The sequence below is a fragment of the Oncorhynchus keta genome, chromosome 18, assembly GCF_023373465.1.
Source record: "Oncorhynchus keta strain PuntledgeMale-10-30-2019 chromosome 18, Oket_V2, whole genome shotgun sequence".
NCBI classification, from domain to species: Eukaryota; Metazoa; Chordata; class Actinopteri; order Salmoniformes; family Salmonidae; genus Oncorhynchus; species Oncorhynchus keta.
Window position 1 is genome coordinate 11,361,775 of NC_068438.1, and position 22,034 is coordinate 11,383,808.

The 22,034-nt window shown below is 41.7% G+C and overlaps 1 protein-coding gene and 1 long non-coding RNA gene across 3 annotated transcripts in view; one reads left to right on the plus strand and one right to left on the minus strand.

Annotated features, from left to right (window-relative positions):
* Positions 1-22,034, plus strand: part of LOC118397254 (limbic system-associated membrane protein-like) — a 1,147,967-nt gene that overhangs the window by 544,097 nt on the left and 581,836 nt on the right. The gene's annotated exons all lie outside the window — the stretch shown is intronic.
* Positions 14,710-21,777, minus strand: LOC127908626 (uncharacterized). The gene is made up of 3 exons (XR_008067796.1): positions 21,713-21,777; positions 15,856-16,104; positions 14,710-14,945 (listed from the first exon to the last, which is right to left on the minus strand). It is a non-coding gene; the product is annotated as an uncharacterized LOC127908626 (long non-coding RNA).

Below are 22,034 nucleotides of genomic sequence, written 5' to 3' on the forward strand. Positions count from 1 at the left end.
TTGAAACCAAACCATGTGATTTGAATGAAAAGTATTTCAATAAACAACAGGAAAAGGTGGCTCTAAGAAGCGCTCATCATTTCAAATAGGCTGTTAGGTTCTAATTATCAGAGTATGAACTCGAAGGACACTAAGAAAGCTTAAACCAAGTTTTATCTTCCCAAAGGCTCAAACAGCACAACCTGGCTCTAAACAGAATAATGAACAGATGCCTCACAATTCATCTACTGGCAGCTTCATGAAATAGTACCCACAAAACTCCGAGATGTTGGCCTTCTAGGCAGAGTTGCAAAGAAAAGGCCATATCTCAGACTGGCCAATAAAAACTGGACACTGGACAGAGGAACTCTGCCTAGAAGGCCAGCATCCCGGAGTCGCCTCTTCCCTGTTGACATTGAGACTGGTGTTTTGCAGATACAATTTAATGAAGCTGCCAGTTAAGGACTTGTGAGGCGTCTGTTTCTCAAATTAGACACTCTAATGTACCTGTCCTCTTGCTCAGTTGTGCACCGGGGCCTCCCACTCCTCTTTCTAGATTCACTGGTCTCTTTTCCCCATGATTCTCCATAACCACCGCACCACCACGTTCATGAACTAAAATAAAAAATAGAAGTTCATTTTAGGTTTGGTAACCCCTATGCTAATTCCTCATGACCCCTCAACCCTTTCGTCCATTCTAGAATAAGACTACATACAATTTTATCCAGTTTGCTAAATGTTTCCCATATTGTAGCTGAATTGGTAGAATGCTCGTGTGCTTCTTTCAGCGCATCCACAGCTTTATTAAAATCCTTTAGCTCCGCTTTACAGGGAGAATCGGGGCCGTCTGTCGCCATATCAATAGTTATTATTCCCAAACCTCTCCCGACGGTGTCCAGGGAGTTTAGATTTCTTCACTCTGGTCTATAATACACACCATCTATTAACTATTTCCCAAAGTAGCACTACCCACTTCCCCGAAGAATAGTTATGGTATTTGTGCCTATTAATTGGTCACAGCACTCAATCCCTTGTATTAGATCCAATACTATTGTGTCTGAAAATGTATTACTGGAGATTACGGATGACTTCATGTCTTATTCCAGTATTGCGCCTCAAATATTACTGTTGTCGATAACACACATTACCAAAATTATCCACACTTGTCTTCCTATTTCCACATAAACTGTCATGGTTCCCACTTCCTATAGGGCATAAACCAACCTCTCTCCTTATTGCTACTGCTAATACACGTAACTCAAACAGTGTTTGAATATCTTGTTGCTTTTCCTTTAACCTTGCAATACCTTCAGAATTTATAGGCAACCTTCTTACTATTATTCACATACACTTTACTGCTTCACTGGCACTGCAGCTGGGACATACACCCCCTACACTGTACTGTCACTCATGGATCTCGCAGAGAAAAACCTCCACTTGGGACCTATCCTTATGGAACCCACCCTACACCATATAAGTATGACCGGTCGTTACACAATGGGCCTACTGAATAAACTTTCTAGGTCCGTTTCATATAATTGTTCAGCCTAAGATTCTCATCTCTCAAAGATGTCAAAATGAGTTGAAACAGGTGTAGGGACTGTGCCTACCTTGTATGTTGCCAGCTCCTGCTCCACTGATCTGGACATTCTGATTTGACAATAAACCGTGGTGAACCCTACTCGCAACGTCAACTGGTAGGTTCTAATTATCAGAGTAAGAACTTCCCAAAGGACCGAACAGCTGAATCGACCAAAACAAGTACACAATAGTGGTGGTATATGTACCCCACTTTGAGTGGAGTCTCCTCCTTCTCGCTAAACATTGTATCCTTATTGCTAGGCAGGAAACTAAGTGATACGGGCAATACACTTTTCCTTCTCCTTTAATGTGACCTGACCTCAAGCCCCTTCATCCCTAATCTATGATTCTCTCCCCTTATCAATGCCTGCCACATATGATCGTTTTCTCTACACTCAGTACATTCCAAGCTTAATTGCACCCACCATATACCTTACTCCTACAGATAACCATTAATTAACTTCTGGTGTAGACCCTCTAAAACATAGCACTCAACATTTCAATAGAACACCTGATAATTAACCCTATTTCAAGTTCAGGAGTTAGAACCCAGAATCCTTCAAGGCTACATGGCGTATTAAATAGCATATAAAACACTCTAGATAAGTCAGGAGTCAGACAGGTAGCCTAAGAAGGATTTATTTTACGTAGATTATATTATTTCTATTATTTCAAGGCTATAGACTACATAGAACTAAATTGTGAAGTGTGAGTGTGTGACACACTCAGCTGTCAGGGACATTAAGCGCTCAGCATTGAAACAGTTCGTTGTAATAAATCATAGTCTGTTAATTGCACATAATATAGGCTGTGACTTAGAATTAAATACAAATGAAACAAAAAATGCCTTAATTGGCTCCATCTACAGAGCCAGAGACTTCATTTTTAGAAACACGAGTTTGGCTAGAGTCTGTGGCTTCAGGCTCATGTGATGGTGCCTGGAGAGCAGGCCAGCAGCGGGGAATACCCTCTCAGCATTTGCAGAGCCACAGGGGATGCTAAACACCCTTCGAGCCACTCTTGCCAGGCTGGGCAGGGATGTGTAGTTTAAAAAAATTAAAACCTGTATGTATGTATAAAGGATTTTAGTGAAAATAAAGCTAGCAAAATGGCTCCTTGAAAGAGTTAATATGCCATGCTCATTAGTCCAAAATCAATGATGGCCGATTGTATAGATAGACAGGCTAATGGAATGAAAATGAACACAACATTTAAGATCTGATTTTTTTGTTTATAAATACTTTGCTACAATGGCAGACTTAGCTAGATACCTGCTTTGCTCCTTTCTGTTAGCATGTGCATGTAGTAAATACACAATCATGCTTTTGGGATCCCTGTCTTTTCAGATTCCTTTTCAGACACTACATAACCACACTCCCTCTCTTACTCTTGGTCCTCCTCACCTTGATTTGTCACCTTTTGTCTTTCATCATTATGCATTCTAGATGACAGTAGCTAAAGTAAGGGGCTATAGCAGCACACAAGTAGACTACAAATGCATGCTGGGCCGGGCATGGCCTGAGCTTGTGAAGTGAGCTCTACTGGAGCGCTACTGGAGCGACATTTGAGTGGTTAGAAGGCCGACGCTCCAGCCTTTGGGAAACTCGCCCCGTGCTCCAGTCAAATTGGGCCCGCTCCACTCCTCGCTCAGCTCCAGCTCACATACTAACCAACACTCACATACTCTTCTGGGAACACTCTCAAGCATTATAGTCAGCAAGCTTGACCTCCAATTCTATGCTATCATAATCCTCTCTGGTTGTTGGCATAAGATCACTCAAAATCACCTGCCCAATGAAATAAAATAGAACTTTAAAGTAAAGTGCCAAATGACTTACTTCCATCAGATCAGACGAAAACGTTACATTCAGTATCACCATTTCAAAACAGGAAAATGTATATTTGTCCTATCAATTTAGAATGTCAGAATTGATCAGATAGTCTCAAGTTGGTATATGTACCATACGCACTCCGCTCACTGTACAGTTTATTAGGTACACCCATCAGGTACCGGATCGGACCCTTCTTTGCCTCCAAAACAGACTACTTTAGGGAACTCTACAAGGTGTCGGAAACGTTCCACAGAGATGTTGGTCCATATTGACGCGATGGCATCACGCAGTTGCCATTCTCCTTCGACCAACGTGCTGTTTTTGATCACAGGACTGACTGGATGTTTTTTGTTTGTCGCACCATTCTCGGTAAACCAGGAAATGCCAAGGAGGCCAGCCATTTCTGAGATACTAGATCTGGTGCACCTGACACTGACGATCATACCATGCTCAAAGTCGCTTAGATCACACTTTTAGCCTATTCTAATGTTCAACTGAACAGTAACTGAATGCCTCGATACCTGTCTGTCTGCTTTATATAGCAAGCCACGGCCACGTGACTTACTGTCTGTAGGAGCGATCCATTTTGTTGTGAACGGAACTCCTCACTAGAACGCTAACTGCTCATGCAACATACTGTTCAGTGTCCAAGGACTCCTCTAGAATCCAAGCATACCTTCTGCCTTTCAGTGACTGCTTTCCATGTAATTGAAAGTGCTGCAGTGAGTGGGCAGAAATTGGAAACTGCTGAGGAGTTGTGTTCAGTTCCCACTCAGGGGAGAGAAGGGGGAAGCACAGGCAAGCTGGGCACTATAATCCTCAGTGAAAAAAGATATTTAGAACAGATTTCTATTATTTTTACTTATTTTGTATTCAGTGACCACAAGGTTGGTGATCTCAGATGAGATCGCTATTATCACTGGCTTATGCAAGGTCCAGAATCCATATGATGTTATTGTGTATATTTCCATTGCCACATTCTTAACTTATTTGAAAGGTCTGTTTGCTCTCTAGAGCGTACTTAATAGGACATAGTTCTACGTCACTCGCTCACTTGTAAATTTGATATATTTTTATAGCATGGTCCCTGAGTTACATAATAAACAACTTTGCTTTTGTTTGAGGACATTTATGCCATTTTCTGATATCAAACTTTAAATTACTATGGAAGTCTTTTGCTTTCTTCGTAGGTGGATAATAAACCGCCAAACGCATCGCTTCCAGGTTGTCAGTGTGGTGGTCTCATAGAAAATCACAGATCTTAATGGAATATTAAAGTGCGAAACACAAATAGAACATTTCAAATAGTTTGTTATGCCACTCAATTTGCATTTCATTTACCAAGGCTTAGTTATCTAATCCTGTCAGGAGAAAGGGATCTGTAGTCATGTTGTGAAAATAATGTGGTTGGGATATAGTCACTCAACTCAATTTGTTCCCGGTGAGCTCGTTTACATTTGACTCCTGTGTCTGTTCCGATTTAGTAGTCAGTACGTCAACCCTCTTTCTGACGAAGCGTAGATGAAAATGGAAGCCACGATACCTGCCAGCCAAGGTCCAAAATAAAGATGCCTTCTGGAAACAATTGATTTCTGCTTAAGTTTGAAAAAGTATGAAGTTTGAATAATGGAATGGCTAGAAATTAAAGGCTGACCCCACTTGTGACCGACCGGCTCGATTCAGTCTTATGTAGCAAAATTTGAAATAGTGTTTTTTACATTGGATAAAAGTAGAGCCTCTGAGCTAGAAAATGGTATATCATACACTACAGTTGAGGAACAATGGCAAAATAATTTTGCTTTGAAAGTTGATAATCTTGTAACTAATAACCTCACTTTTGAAAAAATGGCCCTTGAATGTTTTGGTAAACCTACTGGAGAGCTCTTCTTTGTCTGCAACCATTAAGCATTGTTCACACCCTCTTAAGCCTTAGCCCCAACCATCTCTTTAAGGACTCACATGTGAGGCCTTGTACAAAACAACCAAAGATTTGAAGAGTAAAGGCTGGTTTATACTAGAGGTCGACCAATTAATTAGGGCCGAAAGTGTTCAGAGCACACACAGGACGCTCTGGCCAAGTTGTAGGGTTGATCTGCACGATCTGCGCTAACAACAGCAGTCAAGCACCTAAGCTAACAGGCTAACTTCCTAGCTACTTCCAGACACAAATGAGAGAACCGCTCACTCTGACCATTTTACTCTATTTACCTGTTTTTCTGCACTCTGGCACACTCTGGCTCTGAAATTGGAGTAGATAGCCAGAGGGAATTTACCAGCTACGTCTATCGACAGTTGTCGCAGTGACATCATGAACATTCTATTGGAATATTTTATTTAGACATGTAGCTAGCTAAACAAATAACCATAATCCCAACTCATAAAGTTACTACTGTGCACCAATCTACAGGTAGCTAACAAATGGCTCTGAGATACAAATAATATTACCACACAGTTAGCAAGCTAGCCAGCTAACGTTACCTAGCTACCTAATAGTATGCTTTAACTTGAAATGAAAATGACTTTTGCAAAATTAGAAACGTGTACTATCTGAAAATGTAGCTCGCTAGACTATCTTACCCATGTACATTGATGGACGCTTCTCCCCCTCTTTCACAGATGCCATGAACATGGTTGCTCTTAGTTTGAAGATGTAATCCGGAGACAGGTGTTTTATACAACAGCCTTCTGTTGGTTCCCTTTTCGGCTCCCTCTGCATATTTTCAATCAAATGCCAGAATTTTCTCCATCTCCTTAGCTATGCCCACCGGGCATTCAACTGATTTCAAATCTCTGTCCTCCAGAAAGTGGAGTTCTACTACGTGATATATTTTACGAAAAGCAGCGTTAGAAAAGATTACCTACACATACTGACAAGCTCATGTTATAGACAGAAGCGTGCTACAGTACATGACAGAGCAAACAAACTAATCTCTCGGCATGTCCAGCCCATCCATTATCTCAGCCAATCATGGCTAGCGGGAAGTTCCTCTTTTTTTCTGTGGCTAAACCAATTAGGCTCTATATTTTAAAATTGTATTCATATTTACAGATGGCATACACGTTTGTTATTAAGGCACATGAAGTTTACGTTCAAATGGCTCTCCTGTTAAGTAGTGAAACACGACATACGCCTAGTTTCCTGTAACGAGTCACATTTAGTCGACTGGTCAATTGTTTGGTCAATAGCCTGTTGTTCGACTAAGATTTCTTTAGTCAAGCAGTAGCAAATATATAAAAACTATGTATGGCATACGAGACACCTGACACGTCTGATTTACGCCTTTCTGAGTTGACTAATCCATTGCGTAAGCCAGGGATGGCATACCAGTATCATCAGTAGTACATTTAGCCAGTGCTGGAAAAAGTACCCAATTGTCATACTTGAGTAAAAGTAAAGATACCTTAATAGCAACTGACTCGAGTAAAAGTGAAAGTCAACCAGGAAAACAAATAGAGTGAAAGTCTAAATGTAATTGCTAAAATGTACTTAATATCAAAAGTAAAAGTATACGTCACTTCAAAATTCCTTATATTAAGCAAAGCAGACAGACACATTTTCCAGTTTCTTTATTTACGGATAGCCAGGGGCACTCACTAACTCTCAGACATAATTTACAAATGCAGAATGTGTTTAGTGAATCCACCAGATCAGACACAGTAGTGATGACCAGGGATGTTCTCTGATAAGTGTGTAAATTAGTCCGTTTTCCTGTCCTGCTAAGCATTCAAAATGTAACGAGTACTTTTGTTTGTCAGGGAAAATGGAGTAAAAAGTACATCATTTTCTTTAGGAATGTAGTGAAGTAAAAGTAGTCAAAAATATTAATAGTAAAGTACAGATACCCCCCAAAACAACTTAAGTAGTCCTTTAAAGTCTTTTTTTACTTAAGTACTTTACACAACTGCATTTAGACAACTGTTAATTCCCATAATTTCTAATATACAATATTTGTTTTGTTATGGTAATTTATGTTAATGCATTTAATATATTATTATTACAGTCTTACCGTTGTCCTTGTAGGAGTGAACATGTTGTTTGCAGAGCGCAAAACAGTTTGTTTATTTAATCCCATGTCCAAGTTAAAAAATTTTAAATGTATTTTGTTTGGAGTGCTCCTGTCAATCTTGAGTAGAACACACACAAGTAGGGCTAGGCTACCTGGCCTGCGTGCAAATGTAGGCCTATAAATGTGCCCATATGGGGATCTGATACAATTTATGATGGTCTTAACTCACCATCACTGTAGAGCTTCTCAAAGTAATTATTTCTTTGCCTCAAACAGCATGTAAACAAAGTCTGTTTTTACATCCATTGAGAATGAAAATAGTTCCTCAACGTAGCTTATTTGAAAAATCTTTCCAACTCTCTCCCTTTTGATAACCACTCAGCACAAAAGCAAAAGAAAATGACATGCTCTGATCTGTCATAAAATATGCCAACCCGATTACTTCTTATCCCTTGCACAAATAGTCTACAGCTGTGTCTGTCTGTTGCTCACTGGAGTGGGAAACTCTGAGGGACCAGAATATTTTTATACAATGTTGCAAGTTTGCTAGCACCAGCTTTGGACCAAGTTAATAGTTCATACAATGTTTACAATGACGGCCTACTCCGGCCACACCCTAACCTGGACGACGCTGGGCCAATTGTGCGCCGCCCTATGGGTCTCCCAGTCACGACCAGTTGTGATTTAGCCTGGAATCGAACGAGGGTCTGTAGTGACGCCCCTAAGTGCATTAGACAGCTGCACCATTACTTTTACGTATTGGCAGTGCAAATAGAAGTTACTTTTAGATTAGTACATTTTCATTTAGATAGAGTTTTGATTAATCACATGACAAGGATTTGGAGATGTGAAGACTGTTATAAATGAAATGAAACTGTTCTATGAAAATGTGGATATTAAAATCATAACTGGCATGCAGATCAGTAGAAATGGTACGATAACTTAGCACTCCAAATGGAAAAGGTTAGCGACCGAAGGTCAGCAGCAGCAGGCAATGGGAGGAGGAGGGTTGGGAACACGTTTTTCTCTTCTGGTTAGGCTATATTGATCTCTGGCTCCCTCTTTAGTAATTAGTGTATCTTCATTTTTAATCACAGTGCTTAAAGCATCAGACAAGCTTAGTAGCCTACATGTAGTTGATTTTATCCAAACATAGGTTGTGTCTATATATGGAAAAATCGATTTGTCAAAAGAACAGATGACTCTCGGTCGACCAAGAGTTTTTATGGGAGCAGGTCCAACTGGCTTGATGCAAAAGTCCCCAGAAATGTGCTGCTTTTAGTGGATTACATTCTGGGGTTTTAGCTTTATTCTTGAGATAAAGCTGTTCAATACAGGCACATCTAATCTCAATTAGAATAACAGTGTTTTTGCCCGAATCAATTTTTGAAAAAGGTTTACATCCTCCTCTGGGGCTCTCAGGAATTATTAAGCCCCTCCACACTTCTGCTTAAATGCAAAGCTAAATGGGGGACTGTAAATTCACATGGGCTCAAGCCATTGACTAAAGCTTTCCTACTTTATCTGTGTAAAGGTTACACCTTCAGTGGTGCTACTGCTGTTGTGTGTATTGGGCTGACTTTTATATTGGTCTGACTGATTTCAGGTTGTAAGTTTAAGAGATTTTAAGGAGGTTTGGCAATCGATGATGAAATATAAAGTTTATTTTCTCTCTTTTGTCAACGTGCATGCCAAACAGCTATTGAGATCCACAGTGACATGTAAAGTGTATTCGGAAAGTATTCAGACCCTTGACTATTTCAACATTTTGTTATGTTAAAGCCTTATTCTAAAATGGATTAAAAAAACAGATTTATATACATTTTTGCACGATTATTAAAATTGGAAATATCACATTAACTTAAGTATTCAGACCCTTTACTCAAAACTTTATTGAAGCACCTTTTTGCAGCGATTACAGCCTCAAGTCTTATGTTTGTCTACCTTCTTCTTGTTCTAGGTAAGTGGGAGAGCTCTTTAAACCTGTGTGTGTGCCAGAGGTGAAATGGAGGAACATTATCCTCTTGGGTGTTCAGGGACTTCAGAAGAGACACAGTAAGACAACAGCTCCTCGCTGTACTCAGCACTCAGCATTACATGATGTTCCTGCTCTTCTGCTTTTCTCTCCAGTATACCACACACAGAGGAACATTCTAATTGGGTCCGAGTCACATCGGAACTATTTGGGAAAATCAAATCTGTTATTCATGTTTGATGGGGATTTAGGGGTGGAGACCTAGTTTGAAATCCTATGATTAGGAGATTGATGATATGTTACATTTGATGATAGGATTAACATGACCTAAAGTACATATACAGTACTACAGTACTATAGTTACTCACGCATATTATATCACTCTGAACTTGTAATTAACTTGAACCAGAAACGTTTAGTTTAAACCAGGAACTTTTTTTTTGGTCACTGTCCAAGTTGTGCCCAGGGGGATTTTGTGCAGAGGGGTCACTTCTCCTTATTCCAGGCTCTGTTGTGGTCATAGTATGCACTGGAGCCCAGAGGATTGCTCTATTTTGCTAAGTAGACCTTCTCTAGCGTGATTGCCTGGGCATCAGGGGGATGTGTTAAATAAAATGGCTCTAGGCCTCTTCTTTTACACCGGTGTTCGCTTCTATTATGTCACCCGTACAAGGATGTAGGACATGTGGCTCAGGATGATGAGGCTGGCCTCTTTTACCCAGGAATATTTTCTAAAAGCAGGTGACAAATGGACGTGCACTAGCCTCTGAGGCACAGCAATGACAGGTTGAAGGTAGAGGATGTGACTGAAATGTCAATTCTGAGATGACCGAGTAAGGTAACAGTTGTGAAATGGTGCATGTATGTTTTCATTGTAACTAAGGCATCACCAATATGTAGCCAACAACAGTCGTAAAGCTGACAGGCTATAACTAATACAGTACAGTGGATTTGGAAAGTATTCAGACCCCTTAACCACATTTTGTTACTTTACAGCTATATTCTAAAATGGTTTACATAGTTTGCTCCCCTCATCAATCTACACACAATATACCATAATGACAAAGCAAAAATATTTTTGCAAATGGATTAAAAAATATTTAAAAATGAAATATCATATTTACATAAGTATTCAGACCCTTTACTCAATACTTTGTTGAAGCACCTTTGGTAGTGATTACAGCCTCGAGTCCTCTTAGGTATGACTCTACAAGCTTGGCTCACCTGTATTTGGGTAGTGTCTCACATTCTTCTCTACATATCCTCTCAAGCTCTGTCAGGTTGGATGGAGAGCTTCACTGCACAGCTATTATCAGGTCTCTCCAGAGATGTTCGATTGGGTTCAAGTCCGGGCTCTGGCTAGGCAACTCAAGGACATTCAGAGACGTATCCCAAAGCAACTCCTGCGTTGCCTTGTCTGTGTGCTTAGGGTCGTTGTCCTGTTGCAAGGTGAACCTTCGCCCCAGTCTGAGGTCCTGAGCACTCTGGAGAAGGTTTAGATCAAGGATCTCTCTGTACTTTTTTCCTACAACTTTCCCTCGATCCTGACTAGCCTCCCAGTCCCTGCTGCTGAAAAACATCCCAACAACATGATGCTGCCACCACCATGCTTCAACATAAGGATGGTGCCAAGTTTCCTCCAGACGTGACGCTTGGCATTAAGGCCAAAGAGTTACATTTTGGTTTCTTCAGATCAGAATTTTTTTTTTTTTTTCATGGTCTGAGAGTCCTTTATATGGCTTTTGGTAAACACCAAGCGGGCTGTCATGTGCCTTTTACTGAGAAGTGGCTTCCGTCTGGCCATTCAACCAGGAAGGCCTGATTAGGGGGAGTGCTGCAGAGATGGATGTCTTTCTGGAAGGTTTCCCACAGAGGATCTCTGGAGCTCTGTCAGAGTGACTATCAGGTTCTTGGTCGCCTCCCAGACCAAGGCCCTTCTCCTGAATTGGCCGCTCAGTTTGGCCGGGCGGCCAGTTCTTGGAAGAATCTTGGTGGCTACAAACTTCTCCCATTTAAGAATGATGGAGGCCACTGTGCTATTGGGGACCTTTGGTTCCCTTCCCAAGATCTGTGTCTGGACATAATCCCGTCTCGGAGCTCTACGGACAATTTCTTCAACCTCATCGCTTGATTTTTACTCTGACATGCACTGTCAACTGTGGGATCCTATGTCATGTCCAATCAATAGAATTTACCACAGGTTGACTCCAAGTTGTAGAAACATCTCAATACTTATGTAAATAAGGTATTTCTTTTATAGAATATATATACACATTTGTGAAAATGTCTAAAAACCTGTTTTTGCTTTGTCGTTATGGGGTAGATTGATGAATAAATGTTTTTATTTAATCCATTTTAGAATAGGGATGTAATTTAACAAAGTGTGGAAAAAGTGAAGAGGTATGAATACTTTCCAAATGCACTGTCTCAGCCAAGGTGACGCCCAGTAGTGCCTTGAGAAAGTATTAACACTCCTTTTCCACATTTTGTTGTGTTGCTGCCTGAATTTAAAAATGATTAAATTAAGAGTCACTGGCCGACAGTTTTACTAAAGTAAAACTTCCAAGAAATTGTCAAAGAAATGTATTTTATGTCCCAAATACAAAGTGTTAAGTTTGGGACAAATCCAACACAACACATCACGAAGTTCCACTCTTCAGATTTTCAGGCATGGTGGTGGCAGCTTCCTGTTATGGGTATGCTTGTCATCAGCAAGGACAATAGTTTTTTGGTGGGATGAAAATAAACGTAATAGAACTAAGCACAGGCAAAACACTAAAGGAAAACCTGGTTCAGTCTGCTTTCCAACAGACACTGGGAGGAAAATTCACCTTTCAGCGGAACCATAACCTAAAACACACAAGGCCAAATATACACCGGAGTTGCTAACCAAGACAACATTGAATGTTCCTGGTCTAACTACAGATTTCACATAAATCGTGTTGAATATCTATGCCAAGACTTGAAAATAGCTGTCTAGCAATGATCAACAACCAACTTGACAGAGCTTGAAGAATTTTATTGTATAATATTGTACAATCCAGGTGTGAAAAGCTCTTAGAGACTTGCCCAGAAAGACTCACAGCTGTAATCCCTGCCAAAGGTGATATTTATTTATCCACATTTTTTGGTACTTTTACCCCTTTCTCTCCCCAATTTCATGATATCCATTCGTAGTTACAATCTTGTTCCCGTACGAATTCGGGAGAGGCGAAGGTCGAGAGCCATGCGTCCTCTGAAACACGACCCTGCCAAGCCGTACTGCTACTTGATACACTGCTCACTTAACATTTACATTTACATTTAAGTCATTTAGCAGACGCTCTTATCCAGAGCGACTTACAAATTAAGTCCCTGAAGACAGTCACACCAATGTGTTGGAGGAGACACCGGCGACCGGGTTCAGCTTGCAGGCGCCTAGCCTGCCACAAGGAGTCGCTAGAGCGCGATGGGACAAGGAAATCCCGGCCGGCCAAACCCTCCCCTAGACCGGACGACGTTGGGCCAATTGTGCACCGCCTCATGGGTCTCCTGGTCACGACTGGCCGTGACCAAACCTTAGCCCGCTGCGCCACTCGGGAGGCTGCCAAAGGTGATCCGAACATGTTTTGATGGAGGGGGTTGAATACTTACCTAAACAATATATATTAGTGTTTTATTTTGTATGTTTCTTTATTATTATTATTTTTTTTACAAATTAGAATTCTTCTTCCACTTTGACATTAGAGTATTTTGTATAGATTGTTGACAGAAAATCACAATTAGATCAGTTTGAATCCCACTTTTTAACAATAGAATGTGGAAAAGCTTAGGGGTGTGAATGCTTTCTAATGTTACTGTATAAATGCAATGGTTAAATGTTACTTTTGACATATTCTAATGACACCATGTTGCACCACGCAAATATTACACTAAAACTGCAATGCAATGATGCCTCTGTGTGGCTTGTTGTGATGTGTTGTTGTCTGTTGAAACAATCCATGTATTTTGTTTGACCCGCTCCCATGAAACTGGACCAATTACACATCATTAAGTCCTTTAGAAATTATTAAGCATCAATCATTAATAAACAAACTGGTACCATCTATCAAAAATAATACATTATTGATTTGTTTCATATTCAGAAGGATGATGACTATATTTATCACTTTGATCAAAGTTAACTTAAAGTGGTTTAGTCAGGTCAACTGTGGTGGGATGGTCAAGTTATCGTTCCCTTCGTTCTTCTGTTTACATTTCTTTTCTTCTCCAAAAACAATTTCCCATAGACGTCAGGGTCATTTATATGAAACACATTTGGAGGAATACAGCAGTTTGCAGTTGCATTACATTCATCCAATGATCCAATGCACCAATTTCACATAGTTTTATGCAGATCTAAAGTAAACAATTGCTACCATCTCATGGACTTTATTGCTAAAAACATTGGATTCCTGCTGCAAGTATTATATAATCCCTATTTTGTCCACGTCAGTGCAGTGTAATGGACGGAAGATGTCGCCCCAACTGTTTAATTCACAGTATGCATGTAGTTAGGATGAAGGATTGGACACTTTTTCCTCTAAGGTTTTCCTCTCTGGTGTATTATGGCTCTATGGTTCACTGTGGCTAGAGTCTCTGAGACTACTGTAGTTACTGTGGCAGACATGGTGTAGCTGTCTCTCTGGTCCAAGTACTCTTCATACTCTAACTGCCCTCCTTCCTTCATTATTTGGTATTTTCTTCTTCCTTTGTTTGTTTGTTTATTCTTACCTTCCTTCCTTCCGAGCTTCCTTTCTAGCTTCTCCCTCTCAACCTCCCTCCCTTCATTTTCTTTGCTCCTTCAATCCTACCTTCCTTCAATTAAGTACTGCCTCTGAAAAGTGTGGATAGGTAGGTAAAAGAAATGGCTGGAAACTACTGTGAGATTACTACCATATCAGTACCACACCTCTAGGACTCTCAGAACGGCATTCAAGGTAGGATAGTTTCTGTGTGTTTCCGTCTGCTGTTTGGGTCTCATCATCCAGAGTGACTGTAAACTTTGGCGGTGCCCGTCAATCTCGGCTGACTGCAGAGCTTGTCCTACTAATCATTCTCTCTCCCTGTGCCTGGTATGACAGTGGGTTATGTGCTGCTGGTGTTAGTCTCCCCACTCTAGACTCCTTGGTTGGGCCTGACACAGCTGTAGTGCACCACCTGAATTAGATATGAACTAGCCATACTAATATGTCGCTAGCAGCCTGAGCCCAGCGATCCCCTACACCACATGGGGGATTGAGAAGACTAGATAGGGTCCACACTCAGGCTCCATCTGCAGCACTCAATGACCTGGCTCACACAATCATATCATGGGTCCGGCACCTGTCCTCCCGGGCCCTAGTTAGCTATAATCCCATGCTGGACAATGAAGCAAGCATTTTACGAAGACTGTTGTGGTCCTATCTCAGCCATTTTAGGGCAATCAGAGAATGTCTCCTCTGTTATCAGTTATGGAGAAGTTGACCAGGTGGGCAATGGATTCAGTGCCTGTAAAAAACACTCTCCAACAGTAGAAGTGTGTTTGGACCAGACTCTGATAATCCCTCTGACCTGAAAGAGAAAATACAACCCTGTTGGTGTGAGTCAACAGTTCTCTGAGCAAGGTGGCCACTATATAACTTTGTTTTTATGTTGTTTCATTAATACTGGAATACCACCTCCTGACCAGAGAACAATCCACACACCAAAGCCAGAGAAACGTTGTTTCAACGTGAACTGCTATGTCAAAAGCGATTGCTATTCCAAGGTGGATTGTTTTACTTCCTCCAAAGACACGTCGCTCTGTGTGTGTCCTTATCGCTAATTAAATAGATCCCAAGCCACACAATTCAATATTTCAAATGTTAGTCCCTGTCAGGTCTACAGAGACAGAGAGAGAGACAGAGCTTTGGGCAGTAGTCCTCATTAAAATGTCAACAGGAAAGGACATGTTTCATGATATTCAAATCAAACCAGGGCTTCAGGAACAAAGCCATGGGAATACATATAACACTGCTGATCAACTGGGCCAAAAACATTGCTGCTGAAAATCTGCTTTGATTGATACTTTGCCCTTGCATTATTTAAAAGCTCTTTGAATAATTTACCAACTCAGTAAATTATATATGCACTATACACTAACTTACTTATGATCAATTAATCAAATGTATTTATAAAGCCCTTTTTACATCAGCGGTTGCCATACAGAAACCCAGCCTAAAACCCCAAACAGCAAGCAATGCAGATGTAGAAGCACGGTGGCTAGGAAAAACTCCCTAGAAAGGCAGGAACATAGCAAGAAACAGAGAAGAACCAGGCTCTGAGGAGTGGCCAGTCCTCTTCTGGTTGTGCCGGGTGGAGATTATACGAGTACATGGCCATTTAAGGCCAGATTGTTCTTCAAGATGTTCAAACGTTCCTAGATGACCAGCAGGGTCAAATAATAATCACATTGGTTATAGAGGGTGCAACAGGTCAGTACCTCAGGACTACATGTCAGTTGGCTTTTCATAACCGAGCATTCAGAGGTTAAGACAGCAGGTGCAGTAGAGAGAGTCGAAGACAGCAGGTCTGCGACAAGGTAGAAAGTCACTGGAACAGGTCAGGGTTCCCTAGCCGCCGGCAGAACAGTTGAAACTGGAGCAGCAGCACGACCAGGTAGACTGGGGACAGCCAGAAGTAATCAGGCCAGATAGTCCTGAGGCATGATCCATGATCCTAGGGCTCAGGTCTTCCAGGAGGGGAGGGATAGAGGGAGAGAGAGAGAATTAGAGGGAACATTCTTAAATTCACACAGGACACCAGATGAGACAGGAGAATTACACCAGATATCACAGACACCCTAGCCCAGCGGCAGTATTGCAGCATAGATACTGGAGACTGAGAAAGGGGTGGGATCGGGGTAACTGTGGCCCCGATGCAACCGGACAGGGCCAACCAGGGAGGATTTAACCCCACCCAATTTGCCAAAAGCACACCACTAGAGGGATATCAGCAGACCACCAACGTACGACCCCGAGGCCCACCTCCACCGCACAAGCCCGAGGGGGTGCAAAACCGGACAGGAAGATCATGTCTGTGACTCAACCCACTCAAGTGACACACCCCTCCTAGGGACAGCATAAAAGAGCACTAGTAAGCCAGTGACTTAGCCCCCGTAATAGGGTCAGAGGCAGGGAATCCCAGTGGAGAGAGGATAGCCAGGCAGAGACAGCAAGGGCAGTTTGTCGCTCCAGTGCCTTGCCGTTCACCTTAGCACCCCTGGGCCAGACTATACTCAATCATAGAACCTACTGAAGAGATGAGTCTTCAGTAAAGATTTCAAGGTTGAGACCAAGTCTACGTCTCTCACATGGATAGGCAGATCATACCATAAAAATGTAGCTCTCGCTCTCTCATATACATGTATACACACACACATATACACATAGGATAAAGCCCTGATTCCAGCTGTTTGCTTAGAAATTCTAGGAACAATAAGTTGGCCTGTGTCTTGTGACCGTAGCATAGGTATGTACGGCAGGACCAAATCGGAGAGATGGGTTGGAGCAAGCCCATGTAATGCTTTGTAGGTTAGCAGTAAAACCTTGAAATCAGCCCTAGCCTTAACAGGAAGCCAATGTAGAGATGCTAGCACTGGAGTAATATGATGAAATGTTTTGCTTCTAGTCAGGATTCTAGCAGCCGTGTTTAGCACTAACTGAAGTTTATTTAGTGCTTTATCCGGGTAGCCGGAGAGTATAGTATTGTAGTAGTCTAATGAAGAAGTGACAAAAGCATGGATTAGCTTTTCTGCATCATTTTTGGACAAAAAGTGTCAGAATTTTCCAATCTTACAGTGGTGGAAAAAAGCTGTCTTTGAAATATTATTGATAAGTTCATCAAAAGAGAGATCAGGGTCCAGAGTAACGCCGAGGTGGTCACTTTATTTAAGATTACTGTACAACCATCAAGATTCATTTTTTGATCCAACAGCAGATATATTTGTTCCTTGGGACCTAGAACTAGCATCTCTGTTTTGTCCGAGCTTAAAAAGTCAAACATTTGCCGCCATCCACTTCCTTATGTCTGAAACACAGGCTAACAGGGTAGACAATTTTGGGGCTTCACCATGTTTCATCGAAATGTACAGCTGTGTGTCGTCTGCATAGACAAGAAAGTTGACATTTTGTTTCTGAATGACATCACCGAGTGGTGGAATATATATTTAAAACAATAGTGGTCCTAAAACCGAACCTTACCATGCCGAAACTTACAATTGATTTGTCAGAGGACAAACCATCCACAGAGACGAAAAGATATCTTTCCGACAGACAAGATCTAAAACAGGTAAGAACTTGTCTGTGTAGACCAATTAGGTTTTCTTATCTCTCCAAATTAATGTGGTGATTGATGGTGCCAAAAGCAGCACTAAGGTCTAGGAGCACGAGGACAGATGCAGAGCCTCGGTCTGACGCCATTAACAGGTAATTTACCACATTCACTGGTGCAGTCTCAGTGCAATGATGGGGTCTAAAACCCAGACTTTAGCATTTCATATACATCATTTCTCTTCAGGAAGGCAGGGAGAGGTGTCTGCTGGATGGATACCTCAGGATTTATCACTGATACTGTATTGCAGGGGTCTACACATGTTTTCTAGCTTAAGAGCTACTCTGGAAAGTGTAACAAGTCGCGAGCTACACATTTTTATCTAGCATTCAAATAGGCACATTGTACTCTTTTCCTGTACAAGAGCAATTAGTGCACTCTATTTTCTGTCAATATACCTGGTCAAATAATGGTTAATAAACAACTTTAAGGGAGGGCCTATTTTCACAAATTATGTTCTCGGTTTAAGTTTTCCTGGTTCTAAATATATAACTTTGATACTCTCAAAATTACAGTTGTTCATAGATAAACAAAATGTGATGTTCTGAGTCCATGTTAATGCTTAAATCACATCAGAAGACACTTTTTTTTAGGCCTGGAAGAAAATGTAACTCATTTAGATTTGTGTGTAATTCCCCTTTAATTGCGCATCTATCGAGTGTGGATTGTTCCATCTAATGTGCAGGTCTAGCGATGGTTCTGTACTGCCGTCTGCTCATTTCATGGCAAAGTTAGCAAATAACAAACAATAGATTCAAATGATATAGTTACTCATGATACTGCATACTTTTGCCAGGTAAGGCTACTTTGCAGTTAACCTTCTCAATTAAATGTTTTCAGGAAAGTATCTCTCAACCCACAAGACGGTTATCAAATCAACTGGCTGACTACACACAGAGTGATAGACAAACGTGCACACCACACAGATAGACAGGCAATATTACTGGAAATTAATTGGCAGATATTGTGTTAGGTTTTGATTTTTAAGCCAATAGTTGCTCACCAGGTGTGGGATAATGTCAATGTTGTGTTGATGAGATAGTAGCTGGGAGCTTGTGGTGTCTGATACTTGTGAAAATTGCATGTACTTTCAGAATTGTTTGACAACCTACTCATAGGTGGGTTACGAGCTACTGGTAGCTCTCTATCGACCTGTTGGTGAGATATGCTGTATTGCAACAGGGTGCAGAAAGCAGTGGGCTCTCCACTGTTGGCCGGGCATATTGAATATTCATGAGGGTGAGGCAGTCACTAGCATGAAAATTCATGAGGGAAATTATTGGCTGTTTCAGATTAAACAAGTATGTATTTGAAAGTGGGTAACGAATGCATTTTGTAAACTAGAACTCAGGTCCCCATGTGTCGCAGTTGGCAACCGACGAGGATTCTTTATCTAATACGGACTGCACTTTTCGGTTTGATTGCATTTTATGGCTCTTGTTTTCCAGAGCATTTTATGACTTTTAAGTATGACAACATTGAAAATTAAACATAATACTAACATGAAATATACTCATGTTTTCAAAACAATTACTGTAGCCTTACTACTTCAAATCAAATGTATTTGTCACATGCTCCGAAAACAACAGGCCTTACCGTAAAATGCTTACTTACAAGCTCTTAACCAACAATGCAGTTTAAAAAAAAATAGAGTTCAAAAACAATTGACTAAATAAACTAAAGTTTTAAAAAACTAACAGAATAGAAGGCGGTGGGGGGGGTCAATGCAAATAGTCCGGGTGGCAATTAGATTAATTGTTCAGCATTCTTATGGCTCGGGGGAAAAAGCTGTTAAGGACTTGGCGCTCCGGTAGAGCATACTGTGCGGTAGCTAAGAGAACAGTCTATGACTTGAGTGACTGGAGTCTTTGACAATTTTTTGGGCCTTCCTCTGACACCGCCTAGTATAGAGGTCCTGGATGACAGGAAGCTTGGCACAAGTGATGTACTGGACCATACGCACTGCCCTCTGTAGCCCCTTACGGTCAGATGCCGAACAGTTGCCATACCAGGCGGTGATGCAAACGGTCAGGATGTTCTCGATGGTGCAGCTAAAGAACATTTTTAGGATCTGCGTTAGCATGCCAAATCAGATCTCCTGAGGGGGAATAGGCATTGTTGTGCCCTCTTCACGGCTGTCTTGGTGTGTTTGAACCATGATAGTTTGTTGGTGATGTGGACACCAAGGTTCTTGACACTCTCAACCCACTTCACTACAGCCCTATCGATGTTAATGGGGCGTGTTCGGCCCTCCGTTTTCTGCAGTCTACAATCAGCTCCTTTGTCTTGCTCATGTTAGGGGGGTTGTTGTCCTGGCATCATAGTGCCAGGTCTCTGACCTCCTCCCTACAGGCTGTCTCATCGTTGTCGGTGATCAGGCCTACAACCATTGTTACGTCAGAAAAGGGAGTAATGGTGTTGGAGTTGTGCTTGGCCACAGTCGTGGGTGAACAGGGAGTACAGGAGGGGACTAAGTACGCACCCCTGGGGGGTGCTGAGGATTAGCGTGGCAGATGTTTTGTTGCCTACCCTTACCACCTGGGGGTGGCCCATTAGGAAGACCAGGATCCAGTTGCAGAGGGAGGTGTTAAATCCCAGGGACCTTAGCTTAGTGATGAGGTTTGTGGGCACTATGGTGTTGAATGCTGAGCTGTAGTCAGTGAACAGCATTCTCACATAGGTATTATTTTTGTCCAGGTGGGAAAGGGCAGTGAGGAGTGAAATTGAGATTGCGTCATCTATTGATCTGTTTGGGCGGTATATGAATTTGAGTGAGTCTAGGGTTTCCGGGATGATGGTGTTGATGTGAGCCATGACCAGCCTTTCAAAACACTTTGTGGCTAATGATGTGAGTGCTTCAGGGCGGGAGTCATTTAGGCAGGTTACTTTCACGTTCTTGTCCACATAGACTATGGTGGTCTGCTTGAAACATTTAGGTATTATAGACTTGGTCAGGGAGAGGTTGAAAATGACAGTGAGGACACTTGCCAATTGGTCCGTGCATGCTCCAAGTACACGTCCTGGTAATCCGTTTGGCCCCACGGCCTTGTGAATGTTGACCTGATCACACAGTCGTCCGGAACAGCTGGTGCACTTTTGCATGCTTCAGTGTTGCTTGCCTCGAAACGAGCATAAAAAGGCTCACATCACTGGGCAGCTTGGTTTCCCTTTGTAGTCCGTATTAGTTTGCCAACCCTGCCACATCTGACGAGCGACACAGCCGGTGTAGTAGGATTCAATCTTAGTCCTGTCGTGACTCTTTGCCTGTTTGATGGGTCTTCTGAGGGCATAGGATTTCTTATAAGTGTCCGGATTACTGTCCCACTCCTTGAAAGTGGCAGCTTGTGCCTTTAGCTTGGTGTGGATGTTGCCTATAATCCATGGCTTCTGGTTGGAATATGATCGTACGGCCACTGTGGGGACGACCTAATCGATGCACTTATTGATGAAGCCGGTGACCGAGGTGGTATACTCCTCAATGCCATTGGATGAATCCCAGAATCGAGTATAGTGAAAAAAGCCTGGCACTCTGATGTACCCCTCCTACTTCACTACATGCCTCAGTACATTACAATTGTGTTTGATATTCAGTATTCATAGTTATCCATTGTTACGAATCCCTTTGGCCCGACAGTCTAGGATGGTAACGAGATCCGTAACATAACTCATGCAAATTATAATAGTGAAAACGTAACAGTGAGAACAAATAACCACAACAACTTAAAACAGGAAAAGAGGCTGAGCTGGACCCAAGGAAAGAAACAATAAGCATCCAAAAACATCCCTAAGCTAGACTAGCCTATTTCAACCACAGCTAACTAACAAACCAAAAATACAGTGGGTGGTCCGCCCAGTTCTAACTAGTGTATTTAACAAAGTTTACCTATGGGTAATGTATGCACATGGGCTACCTCCTTTTCCCACCATCAAACAAACACCCAAACACCATAACCAAAAACAATACTCACAGGTGGGGACAAAGTGACATGTATCCTAAACCACACAAGAGATCTACAAACATATGGCATTTACAGAGAGATTGCTTCAGAGGAAACAACTGACTGGGTTTTTAAACCAAAGGAAAGGGAATGTGATAGGGTAATGGAAACAGGAGGAGGTGTGTCTTCTGATTGATGATTTATTTGTGACTGATTGGGGAGTGATGATTTCCACCTGTGAGGGGAGAAGGAGAGAAAAGAAACACACACACAGGATACCTGTGTCCGTAACATCCATATTGTTGAAAGGTCAGTGGTACTACTGAAATTGTATGGTGCCATGAATGAAATA